The 11,535-nt window shown below is 34.4% G+C and overlaps 1 pseudogene; it reads left to right on the forward strand.

Annotated features, from left to right (window-relative positions):
- The first annotated feature begins 5,511 nt into the window (after window positions 1-5,511).
- LOC128215476 (uncharacterized) lies at window positions 5,512-9,909 on the forward strand (annotated as a pseudogene).
- The last annotated feature ends 1,626 nt before the right edge of the window (window positions 9,910-11,535 follow it).

Genomic DNA, 11,535 nt, shown 5'->3' on the forward strand with positions numbered 1-11,535 from the left:
GAGGTAAAATGTAATATCATATGGGTTTTTTGGGCTAAAGCTTACTTTTTTAACAGTACTATTAAATTAAATTAACAGATGCAAGTGCAGTCAATTTAACACTAGCTATAGGCAATATATTCTAACGCCCTTCATACATGTTTTACGACCGAATTTAGTTTGCACCCGAATATTGTATACGTATATACTTTCAAGGAAAACGTGGATGTCAATTTTGTTTTTTCCCCAGAACAAATGATTACGAGTATTTTATGGTGCAACGCATGCTTTATTTACCAACAACAATTTGGCAAAACGAGAAATTCTATCATATAAGTTTTAGAAAATCTGATTCCCGATCCTGAGTCAAACAATAGTTCGAAAAGGAGAAAGAAAGTACCCTCGTAGCCAATTGGATAACGTTAAAGTGTTTTTCAACACGTTAATAAGTTGGTCAATATTCATCTACTATATAGATGCATCTTTCAATTGATACCCTTGAGATTTTGCTAATGTACCTTTACAATTTCTCAATTTAATTGATTGCCATATTCATAATGTGGATATAGTTCGTGCTCTGGAATACCTTTTTCTATAAAGGTGATTTATTACGAGGGGCAGATAACTCAACTCCTTGGTTCCAAAGCTATTCATACCGAAAGACGCTTTCGAATACCCTGCAACTATACTGTAAAAAACTTAAACTGATGGAAACGTAATGAAGTTAAATCCAAACATTTGATTGATCGCTTGATTCAGACGGAAATCACTGCGAAAATGGAATAATCGTACCTTATGAAATCCCGCTAGCATATTTCCACATGGTATATTCTTTAGAGTAATCGGAACAATACGGCTTGGTTTCCAACGACCGATACGTACTAATATCCCCCAATAACAGTGTGATCTCAAACGTAAGTTGTAATAATGGATATTATGTGATATCTGCTCATTGGCAGTTCGTAATTTAAAGATAGTGCCGCCGTATAAAGAAACCGTGAACAAAATTATGTTTTCCCACGAACAAAAGGAAATGTTTTACCATTAGTTTTTTATCAATTGTGATATAAAGAAACTCTTAAAATAACGGTATGATTTTTGTTGTACCTTTTATTTCAAGTAAACAACAATTATTTTAAGTGATCTATAGACAAAATATTCTTATGGTCATTATTACTAAAAAAAAACATTAGGGATGTTTCGGCTCCCGATTGAGCACTTCATGAAACAACATTATCTGATCGAAAAACAATGTTCTCTATGTCGGCGGGTTCACCCATGGTTTCTCGATCGGGTAATTTCCTCCACTGTTCTAATTGCAGTCAACAGTCCTAACACTCAGCGTTATAAAATTACTGTTCAATCGTTTCTAACCTTTATAAGAATTATCAAGAAATGGTAAAGGAATGATTCTTAGCATAGGTTCTTTCCTTATGCTGGATCGCGCGGTCACAAATCAGCAAAGTTTGAAAGATCACATCCGAGAAGTTGAGTTAAAGACTTATTTTAGTTGTCCGTATAGGACGAGGGTTTTGTTGGTATCGGAAGGCGGTAAGGGCAACAAAATAATACATTTGAAAGCTAACAAAAACAGTCACTGTACAGCTAAGATGAGAACAATGTATGTCAAATATTATGAGCGAGTCTCGTACTTCATTTTGGTAAAAGCACAACGCGTTAACAAATATGTGCTTGAACATAATGGACGAGTTTAGTTGGTTCGCCCGTGATGTTCTGTATTCATCCAGCAGACCAAGAGGATCAAAAAACGACCACGCAGGTATTGTGTTCTGGGATATGGACACGTGCGATGTTGTGTTCTCTCGTTATGTATATTTTATGCATTAAACTTCCCATGTATGCAACTGATTCAATCCAATGACGGTTTCGGGATGACCACAGTACCTGGTACCTCTGGTGCTCCTCTACTCCTTTCATTTTCATCAGGTGTTAATGGAACGTGTTACGTGTTTACCGGTGATAGGTAGAAATCATATTCATTTTAGAGTTTAACGAAAAAACGAGAAAAATGTGAGTGCTATTTAAAACGAAAAATAATCATGAGTTATGAGTTGTATTCTAAAGACTCCCTTTAATTTGTAATCATAACAATGTTTGTCGATTAAGTGCCGTGGTTGGGATTCCAATCTCAAAATCGTTGCCAAGTAAAGAAACATTTGAGGTCACACTATTTTATTAAATATTCGTATCAAACACATATTGTTAACTTTAACAGGAGTTGAAGCTACCAGGAAATTGCGAGAAATAACTCCCGCTATGAAGTCTACCAACCGCCGAAAAAAAGCGTACATTCTCAGACGGTACCTCTACGCTGGTGACAACACCGGCATCGTTCTCGAGGGAAGAGTGCTGAAACCTAGAATTTAAATTTTAGATTTGAAATTGTAGGTTGTTCTTTTCTAAACGTTTTTTTTTTTCTTTTTATTTAACGCTTTACTAGTAAATTATTTGTGTTCCGATATTATTGCTTTTCAATAAATCTTTGTTGTTCTTTGTCAAGCATATTTCGTTAACGAAGTGTTAAATGAGCATTCGGGGATGTGTTCTATTATATAATTTCAGTTTTGAATTGTTGTTTTGAAGACGTTATGTGATTACCAACTACAACGCTTTATTCAGTCCGACACTGCCAACGTGAATTGTAGATTACTTTGGCTTGCACGTACATGCTTTGTTCTTTTTAAGTTTAAGAAAATATTAAAACCTGGCCTTTACTGAAATAACTAACTGATGACTTAATAATAGGTTAATTACAATGCAATTTAGATCCAGTAAATGTATGCATACATATAGTATGTTCGAAATTCTAATCGATGTTTGTCTCGAACTAAATAAGGTTTTTACTATATCAATATTAATGCTGAGGGTCTGACATTCTAACGCTTGGTATATCGTTAAAACAGCATTGAATACAATTGCTTTCACAGCTTTATCCTCTGCAGAAATGCATACCTTTTGCTGAGTTGGAATTGATATCAGAGTTAACGACCCAGCATACAAAGTGCTTCAATCACCGAGTGAAGGACCGTTATTTCGGAACCGTGTTTTAATTAAATATTCGAATTAATATATCATTTTAGTTCGCAACCGATTTGAACGAAAAGTTCCTAAGGGAATTAGAATATCCTTTTGTAGTTCAAGTAAAACAAACGAATGTTGTGATTCTTGAATACTTGTTTATAATGCTCATGAGGCGAGCCGTTCGCCTCTTCGACTTAGCTTTGTATGAGTAGATTAATACAGCCCGTAGTTTGATGAAAACATAATATTGAAATGATCTTTGGCAGCGAAACAACAAAAAACAGTCATTTTCGTACATTTGTACAAATTGGTACAATTTGTACAATTGTACAAATTGCAGATTATTTTTGAGAAGCATACATTTTATGATACGGGACACCTTTTCCCTAATTCCAGGAAAATCGTAAGCTTTACCAGAAGCTTAGTTAATTTACCAAATAAAAAAACAAACAATTTCCAACTTTTATCACAAAAAAACACAGAAATTGGCCTCTTTCAAATATAATAATATTCCAATAGCCATAAAATCTACTTTGAGCCAAACATTTCGTGATCAGATACATTTTATAACGCATTCGCGGTGGTATATTAGTTTAATGTTTCTTTCAGATTAAATATCGTCATGGGTCATAAACGTGCACGTGATCTATCATCCTCGGCACCCCAGTGTAGGAAAGAATCTCCTTTGTGAAGAGCTATCAGCATTTAACAAAATGGTGGCCGCCAGTTAGAGGGAATGTGCGATTTGCTTTTCTGTGATAAAGAATAGATCATATCGAATGTTGGACAGTGAAACAAGTAGAAATCAGTGGGGACATATTTATGATCAACTGTCTATTCATTTAATTGGATGCGTTTGTAACTTTTGTACGAATAAGTTAAACAGAATACGTCGTCTTACGGATGAATCGAAAACGAAGGCACGAGCGTTGTTGTCTGAGAGGGATCGGATAGTGGCTGAATTGAAGGAACTGCCAGGTGTGAAAGAAAAAAAATGCTAAGACACCTAAAGGTAATTATATTCATGTGTAATCGTGAACAGTGTCAGTTTGAATCGTCTCAAAACGTGCCAAAACAAAATTAAAAAAAGTTCCACAGACCACTCCTAGCATTTTCAGTGATTATTTTGGCTTGTTGCAGTGTTCGCAATAAGAACTAGGCCTAAATGGTCAATTTAATTAAATCAAGTTTAAAAAATGAATGAATATTAAGAATAGAATAATTAGGAGCTGGGTGGTTACTGTATTATTTGAGACGGTCCAACTAAAACCGACTGAGAACCCGTTGTTGAAGATTGATAATGCTAATGACCAATTTCAAGGAAAATTATACCCAAATTTAAATGATGACATACAGATATATATATTTTTATGATTATTTATTATCATGAGACACATTTAGACTACAGCAAATATAGATGAAAATAGAATATATGGCATCATGCAATAAAATCAATCAGTGACAAAATATAAAATTTCTTTGAAAGTTATGTGCACCAGTCAATTGTACCCCCTCCCCCCCCCCCCAGGTCGGGGGGTATACCGGGGATAGCCGGGTAAATAGGCCATGTTTTTACTCCGCAGTTGAACATTTCAACGGCTATAAATAACTCGTTTATAAGGAAAGAACAACAATACCTACATACTATGTACAAATATAGGCAGAAAGGGACCAAGCATATATATTTACATGCAGCATTTTACATTGTTAAAAAATAGATATAAACTCTGAAATGCTATATTCCTTATGCAAAAATTGGCAATGGTCATTACGTATTCAAGTTAGCAAGAAGCGATCTATTCATGAGGCTGTTACCCCTAATTCAATAACCCCCAAGAGTAAAAAAGGCTGTTTCTGACACCACAGAAGAGCGGAACAGCTAGGTTTGCGGCGTCAAAGAAAGTCTTGTTAGAAAAAGGAACTCAAACCAAAACTAACTGTCAAGATTTTGATGTGAAGCTTTGTAATTTTGATTTGATTTTATAAAGCATGATGTTAGAAATGAAGAATGCTATAAAATCTAAGCTAATTATAAATGTAAAATTGGTGAATTTCTTTGGTTAGGAAAATAAATCTAAATATATAATCTGATTATTTTAAAGAAAAAAACAGATGTTGTTGTAGACTTGGTGTTGTTGTCTGCGCCTATGTGAAAGAACTTAAATCTTGGTGATACCTTAAAAAAATTACAGATATTCTGATGCAACTCTTTAAGCATGTTGCAGGGACATTCCGCATATATATAAGAAGGCCTTTCAGTCTTGCACTTTTTGACTGAAAAATTGGAAGGACTTTAGAAAAAATATTAGCAATAAGGTAAAATATCTTCCTGTGCTTTATTTTCAGGTTAGTGTCAAATATCGGCAGCAAGAAAGAACGTACATATTTAGCAACAAATTAAAACAAAAGCTTGTGAAAGTACTGATTAATAAGGGTTCAGAGTCTGCATTCTGTAAACATTTATCGAAGTGTCCGAGATACAAATCCGCAATGAAAGAACAAGTGGTTCAAGGTATTAAACATGAAGTAGACCAGGTTGTCAAGAACCGAGAAGACCTTCTTAGAGTCAGTTCAATTGACTTTCTTTTAGGCTTTGATTGGAGAAGCATTATCAAGGCCCTTGACAAAAAAGTTCCTACCCTCATGTCTGTATTAAGGGGTGTGGTCAGTGGGGAAAAAAACAATACCTTCCCCCATCTTGTTACTGCAGATAGCATAATGTTGTTTAGTTTGTATTGGGCTTAATCATGGACAGCAGTGGCTTGAACAAAGAGGTAAGATCCCCAAATTCATTCAACCAATTTGTTATTACATGGTTCTGCATTATTTAAGGATTGATCACATTTTTTCTTGTGTTTATTCTGTTTGAACGCAGTACGGCATGGCAGCAAATTCCATGAAGCCTGCAAGCTAGATCATACAGCATAAACGCAAGAAAAATGTGATCATTACTTATATTTACATTTTAAAATAAATATTCACTGTGATTAAATATTAGCAGTATCTTCTGCAATTGCAGTATGGAAAATTAACGGTAGCCCGATCACTTGAGGCAATGAAAAATTACCCGGCCTACGAAAAAAAAAATATTAAGGATAGCCCGACTAGCTATGAAATCCTCAGGCTTGTTGATTAAAAAAAGGTTGGTTCAGTGTCTACCATTCCTGATAAGGATTCGGAGCTCCTCGGGCATTTTCCATAAAAAACAACAGTGTTTTCTGTAGAAAATGGCAGAGGAGTTCAGAATGCTGGATAATTTGTCATCTGTATGGATGTTTTCTGATGCAGTGATTTCCCTTATCGGCAATATTAATTTGGCGGAAATCATATTTCAATTTCAAACTGTCAATACTCATTGATTCTTCAAACAAGAAAATTAACAAAGGGCAATAACTCTAAAAATATGGCAGCAAGAGTAACGGTTCTTGTGCGCTGCACTTGCCCTCAATGAGATCTATCTAGCTATGAAGTTGATACCTCTTATATTCTTCAAGATATGCCCCGGACAAAACTTTAAGCATGAAAATTAACAAAGGGCAATAACTTCAAAACTAAGAAAGCAAGAGTTACTGTTTTTGTGCACTGCACTTGCCCTCAATGAGATATATCTAGCTATGAAGTTTCAAGTGGATACCTCTTATATTCTTCAAGATATGCCACGGACAAAACTTTAAACATGAAAATTAACAAAGGGCAATAATTTTAAAACTAAGAAAGCAAGAGTTACTGTTATTGTGCACTGCACTTGCCCTCCATGAGATCTATTTACATATGAAGTTTCAAGTTGATAACTCTTATATTCTACAAGATATGCCCCGGACAAAACTTAAAGCATGAAAAATAACAGTGGGCAATAAGTCAAAAAATATGGAAGCAAGAGTAACAGTTCTTGTGCACTGCACTTGCCCTCAATTAGATCTATGTACATATGAAGTTTCAAGTTGATACCACTAATAGTTTAGGAGATATACCCCGGACAAGCGAAAATGGGACGCGGACGCCGCCGCCGCCGACGCCGCCGACAAAAGTATATATATGTCGTCTTTTCAGGCGACACAATAAACTATGTAGTTACCAAAAAATGTGAAAAAGATGTTAGTATAATCATATAACTAAAACAACAAGCAGCATCTGTTGATAGGACCTCCAACTTAACACCCCCACCCGAACATCCCCACCCCTTGCAGCAAAGGATGATAGAATCACCCCATACACACACTTTTCCACCACCAGCCTCCCCCACCCACTGACAACACAGATTTACAGGACCACCCAATACTTGCATCCATAACTGAATAAAATAAGATACTGAATAGTTTTTATATTATTCCTTGTCTAAAGTCATAAACTTGACCCATGTTTTCTGTAAATTGTTGGGCTCTGAAAATCTGGATCAGGGTACAGAAATCTCAGTCTTTAGCCCCATTGGCTACTAGGGTAAAACGGCTAATTTCGCACACTGCAATTGAATATTTGTTTCTAAAGAAGTGTAACAGACAATATACGTTTGTGTTAAGGAATAGCTGTAACGTTGTATATCATTGAATAAATGACGTTGCGCTTATCCAATTGGAGCACAATATTGAAATAAACAATGACGTCATAATACCTTGCATGTTACACCATATAAACGTCAAGTTTTATCTACACAAAGGACTATGTGAATGTAAATATAATCAAATATGACGGGAGCATATACCTTATTCATGTTCGGGATAAAAACGTGGTTAATCAGCTGTCATAATTGGCGGTTGTAATTTTTGTTGCAATTTGCAAATAAAAGTTTATATTTTGAATAGTGAAACATTGATCTTGACTATAACACAGACCAAATATTCACACAAAATAGCAGTGATTTTTTGGTGCAATTTACTGCCTTCTAAAGGCTGTTTCCCCTTGCAAAAAAAAATGTCGGATTTTCCCAAAATTGATGTAAATGAATAAAATAGCAATAGATTTGTTGAAAAATAAACAAAATCTTGACAATGAAAATCTGCAATCTCATCTTTTGTCATCAGTCTTTCATCACTGGTTTGCAGATATGTTCGCAAAAATTTGCTCGTTCCAAGACAAAAAATAAAAAAAAGTTGTCAAATGTTCAATCTGTGAGAATGCAGCTTAAGGTATCCTATGTACAATGTGAACGAACTTGAAATGCTACAAAAGAGGTCCTTCCAATATTAGTTTGAATACATGTAAATAACAAATTGCCATAACTTTACCGTATTTTGTTGATTGTTAATCATTGTACATGTATAAACATCTGTAAGCATAGAAACCTTTCAATGATATTTCTTCATATTTAGATCTACATGTAAATACAATGTGAAATTTTAAGTGTATTTAAACAAGTAAAGTTAAAAACCAGGATAAACAACTTTGTACTTTGGACGGGATTGAACCGACATCCAAAATCTGTTAAAACCTTTGCAGCTTTGTGCTTGACAGATTACTAATGGACTAATTTCCTTTGTAAATATAAGTTAATACACTGCTTAAATGTTATACATTTCTTTTATAAATGTCATAAAATTTGACATTTATTTTCTGTCCATTTACCAATTATTCTACAAAGAAACCATTGCCGTGGACCGCTCATTGTACCAGTTGCGAAATTTGATCAGTCGCCGTGATGTCAGTGGACCAAAAGATGTTACACAGAAATTTAGGTAGTTCTATTCCAGGCATTGAAATAACATTAACTCGTCATTGAGATTGAAATATTAGATCATAAAAACAAATCGTACAGTCAAAACTCACTATCTTTAGGTCGTTTTGACATCGAGAAAGACAATGAACAATAATGAACATAAGATAACCGCATTACCAAAATGTGTCACTAAACTTTTTTTTAAAAGCCCAACATAAGCAGAACATGGAAATAATAGAGTTCAACAAAGCGAGTTTAGACTGTACAAGCATGGTATTTACCGCTCCACACTCTTAACCGTTACATTGCTTATACCCCAGAGAGTGAGATATTTGCTAATTGGCTGAATTAACTTAAATGTTTCAAGCAAACAAAATTGAACAAGTTATACAAAAATTGTGACTGATCCAAACAATTTGTTTTATAAATTTATTTCAGGCCACATCAGCATTTCATTGAAGATGCTACCGATGCATACATAGTAGCTACCTTCTTGGAAAGCATGGATTCTGGAGATGATAATGACTTAAAGCAGAAGCTGCCTGTGTTCTCCATCATGAGTGATGAACACATGTGATGCTTACAAGCTAGCCGATGGTAATAGAATTATAAGAAATGCATTTTTGAATGGCTGTTTGCATCAGCTTTAAAACACACAAAGTATAAAATCTGGGTTTGGCGCATGATAACATATGTTACATCGGTTCTTGATGTTAAACAACGTTTTGAGTATAAATGGAACATGTGTGTAAATTTGAAAGTGCGATGTAGCAAATAATATACCAAATGACAATGCAGTAGAAATTCAGGTTTATAATATAAAAAGAGAATTGAATGCACAAGGGGCTAATAAGTCCCATCAGTCTGCCCGAATTATTTGTTTGACAACACAAGTTATTGACAGTGTAAGGATACAATTGATGCGTTCCACTAGAACTGCTAAGTCCAAACGTGAACGACCAGCCGTCAACAAATCAAAAGACATTAACATGATGGTTCAGTGCTTAAAAACTCAAGGCTCCATCAGTCAGTTAAATTGTAGATCATTTCATTCATATAAAGATCCCATTCAGTGCATTGTTGGTGACGATCTTCATGCATGGGTTAACTCACAAAAACACGATAGCCAGTGTGTATATGTAAATGTTGATAATTTAAAAGGATTTAAGATGTATTGGGATTTTGGGGGAAAATATTACTTTCACTGTCTCAAGGTTTTATTTTTGAATGTTGGTTGACAAGTTTCAATTATTATCTCATATAACTTGTATGTAATTTGACCATTACAAAGTTCATATTTGTTTCATATTTGTCAATACCAACTGGGTTAATATGCTTCCAGGGATAATAAAGTTCAGGATTAATGCTGAAATCAGGATTGAAAGTTTTCAGTGTGACTTTCTATCTTGTTTGAAAAGTTTAATTATTTTTTTTCAGTAATAATTTATTTTTCTATATTTACTTTCATATTCTTTTCCATCATAGACTTTTGTTGGTCGTTTTAATTGCTATTGAGTGTTTTGATATTTCTTATAAGATTTTTACTGCTTCTTCTTTTTAATTACTATCGACTAAAATTATCTCAAATCATAATCATTAAAGCTGCACTCTCACAGATATACCGTTTTGATTTTTTTTTGTCTCGTCTTTAGTCTTTTTTCTCCAATTTTTGCATAAATATCTGACAACTAGAGATATAAGACTGCTGACAAAAGATCAGTTCGTTGTGTTTCATATTTCAATTTGAATATCAAAGTTTTATGGCTACTAACGCTTTAAGAGAAATGCATAAAAGATCAATTTTTTAACACAAATATGAAAACCTTCGATCTGATTTTTGTCAGTAGTCTTATATCACTGGTTTCAACACATTTACGCAAAAAATTACTAATTCCAAGACAAATATAAAAAAAATGTTAAGCTGTCAATCTGTGAGAGTGCAGCTTTAACCTTAATCTGAAACTTGAGTTGTTAATCAAATTCAAAGATTCAATGTGATCTGAACTAAACGGCGACTCACAGTTTTGCCAGCTTATTACCCAAATTAATGGCAAACTCCACATGCCCCTTAGGCAGTGTGGCTTGGGCTCGGTGATCGCCTACTATACCGGGGTGTTAAAACATTAATTATTCCAAATGTGTCAGTTATAGAATGTTTCATTTATAGAACACTTTATCATTGAACATGTTTTGAACTCTGAAAAATCTTCCCAAGGAGCATGACCAGATGATTGTTTCACATTCCTATCTTTAATCCAAGATCACAAGTTATGTAGCCTAGTCTTAAAGCATGAGAACTGGCACTGGTTTTAAGGCCAGTATATTGTTGTTGCAGTATAACTATTGGTCAGAATAACGGTATTCTTAGACTAGGAGCAAAAACTTGCCATCGTGTCGCTAAAAGGGATAATGTTTGGAAATATTGAACCTCATGAGAACATTTACTACCAAAGTAAACATTTACTTGACAGCATTTGATTGTGACTGTGATATACAAATTCCGATCAATTACAAACGATAAAGATAATATATTGGTTCATTACAACATATCACTGAAGTGAGTTTTTGTATGACTAACCCAAGTGTGATCTTAGACTAACAGACATGGATATTGTGTAACGTATCTTGTCATAAGGAACATATGTCATTTTTTTTCAATCCCTCCTTGCATGACAGTAACAACCTGAAAGCAAAATGCTGATGCTGCATGCCCGCCGCCATACTTTAACCTAATAAACAAAGTTTTACTTCAGCTACTACAGAAAACCAAGTTAAAAACCTTTAGCTTAATAAAAGAAATGAAGCTTGAATAGTCAAAGACTTTTTTTAAAGCATTTACTATTCAATAATATACAGCTAGTACT

Source organism: Mya arenaria, chromosome 13 (assembly GCF_026914265.1).
Source record: "Mya arenaria isolate MELC-2E11 chromosome 13, ASM2691426v1".
Classification (NCBI taxonomy): Eukaryota; Metazoa; Mollusca; class Bivalvia; order Myida; family Myidae; genus Mya; species Mya arenaria.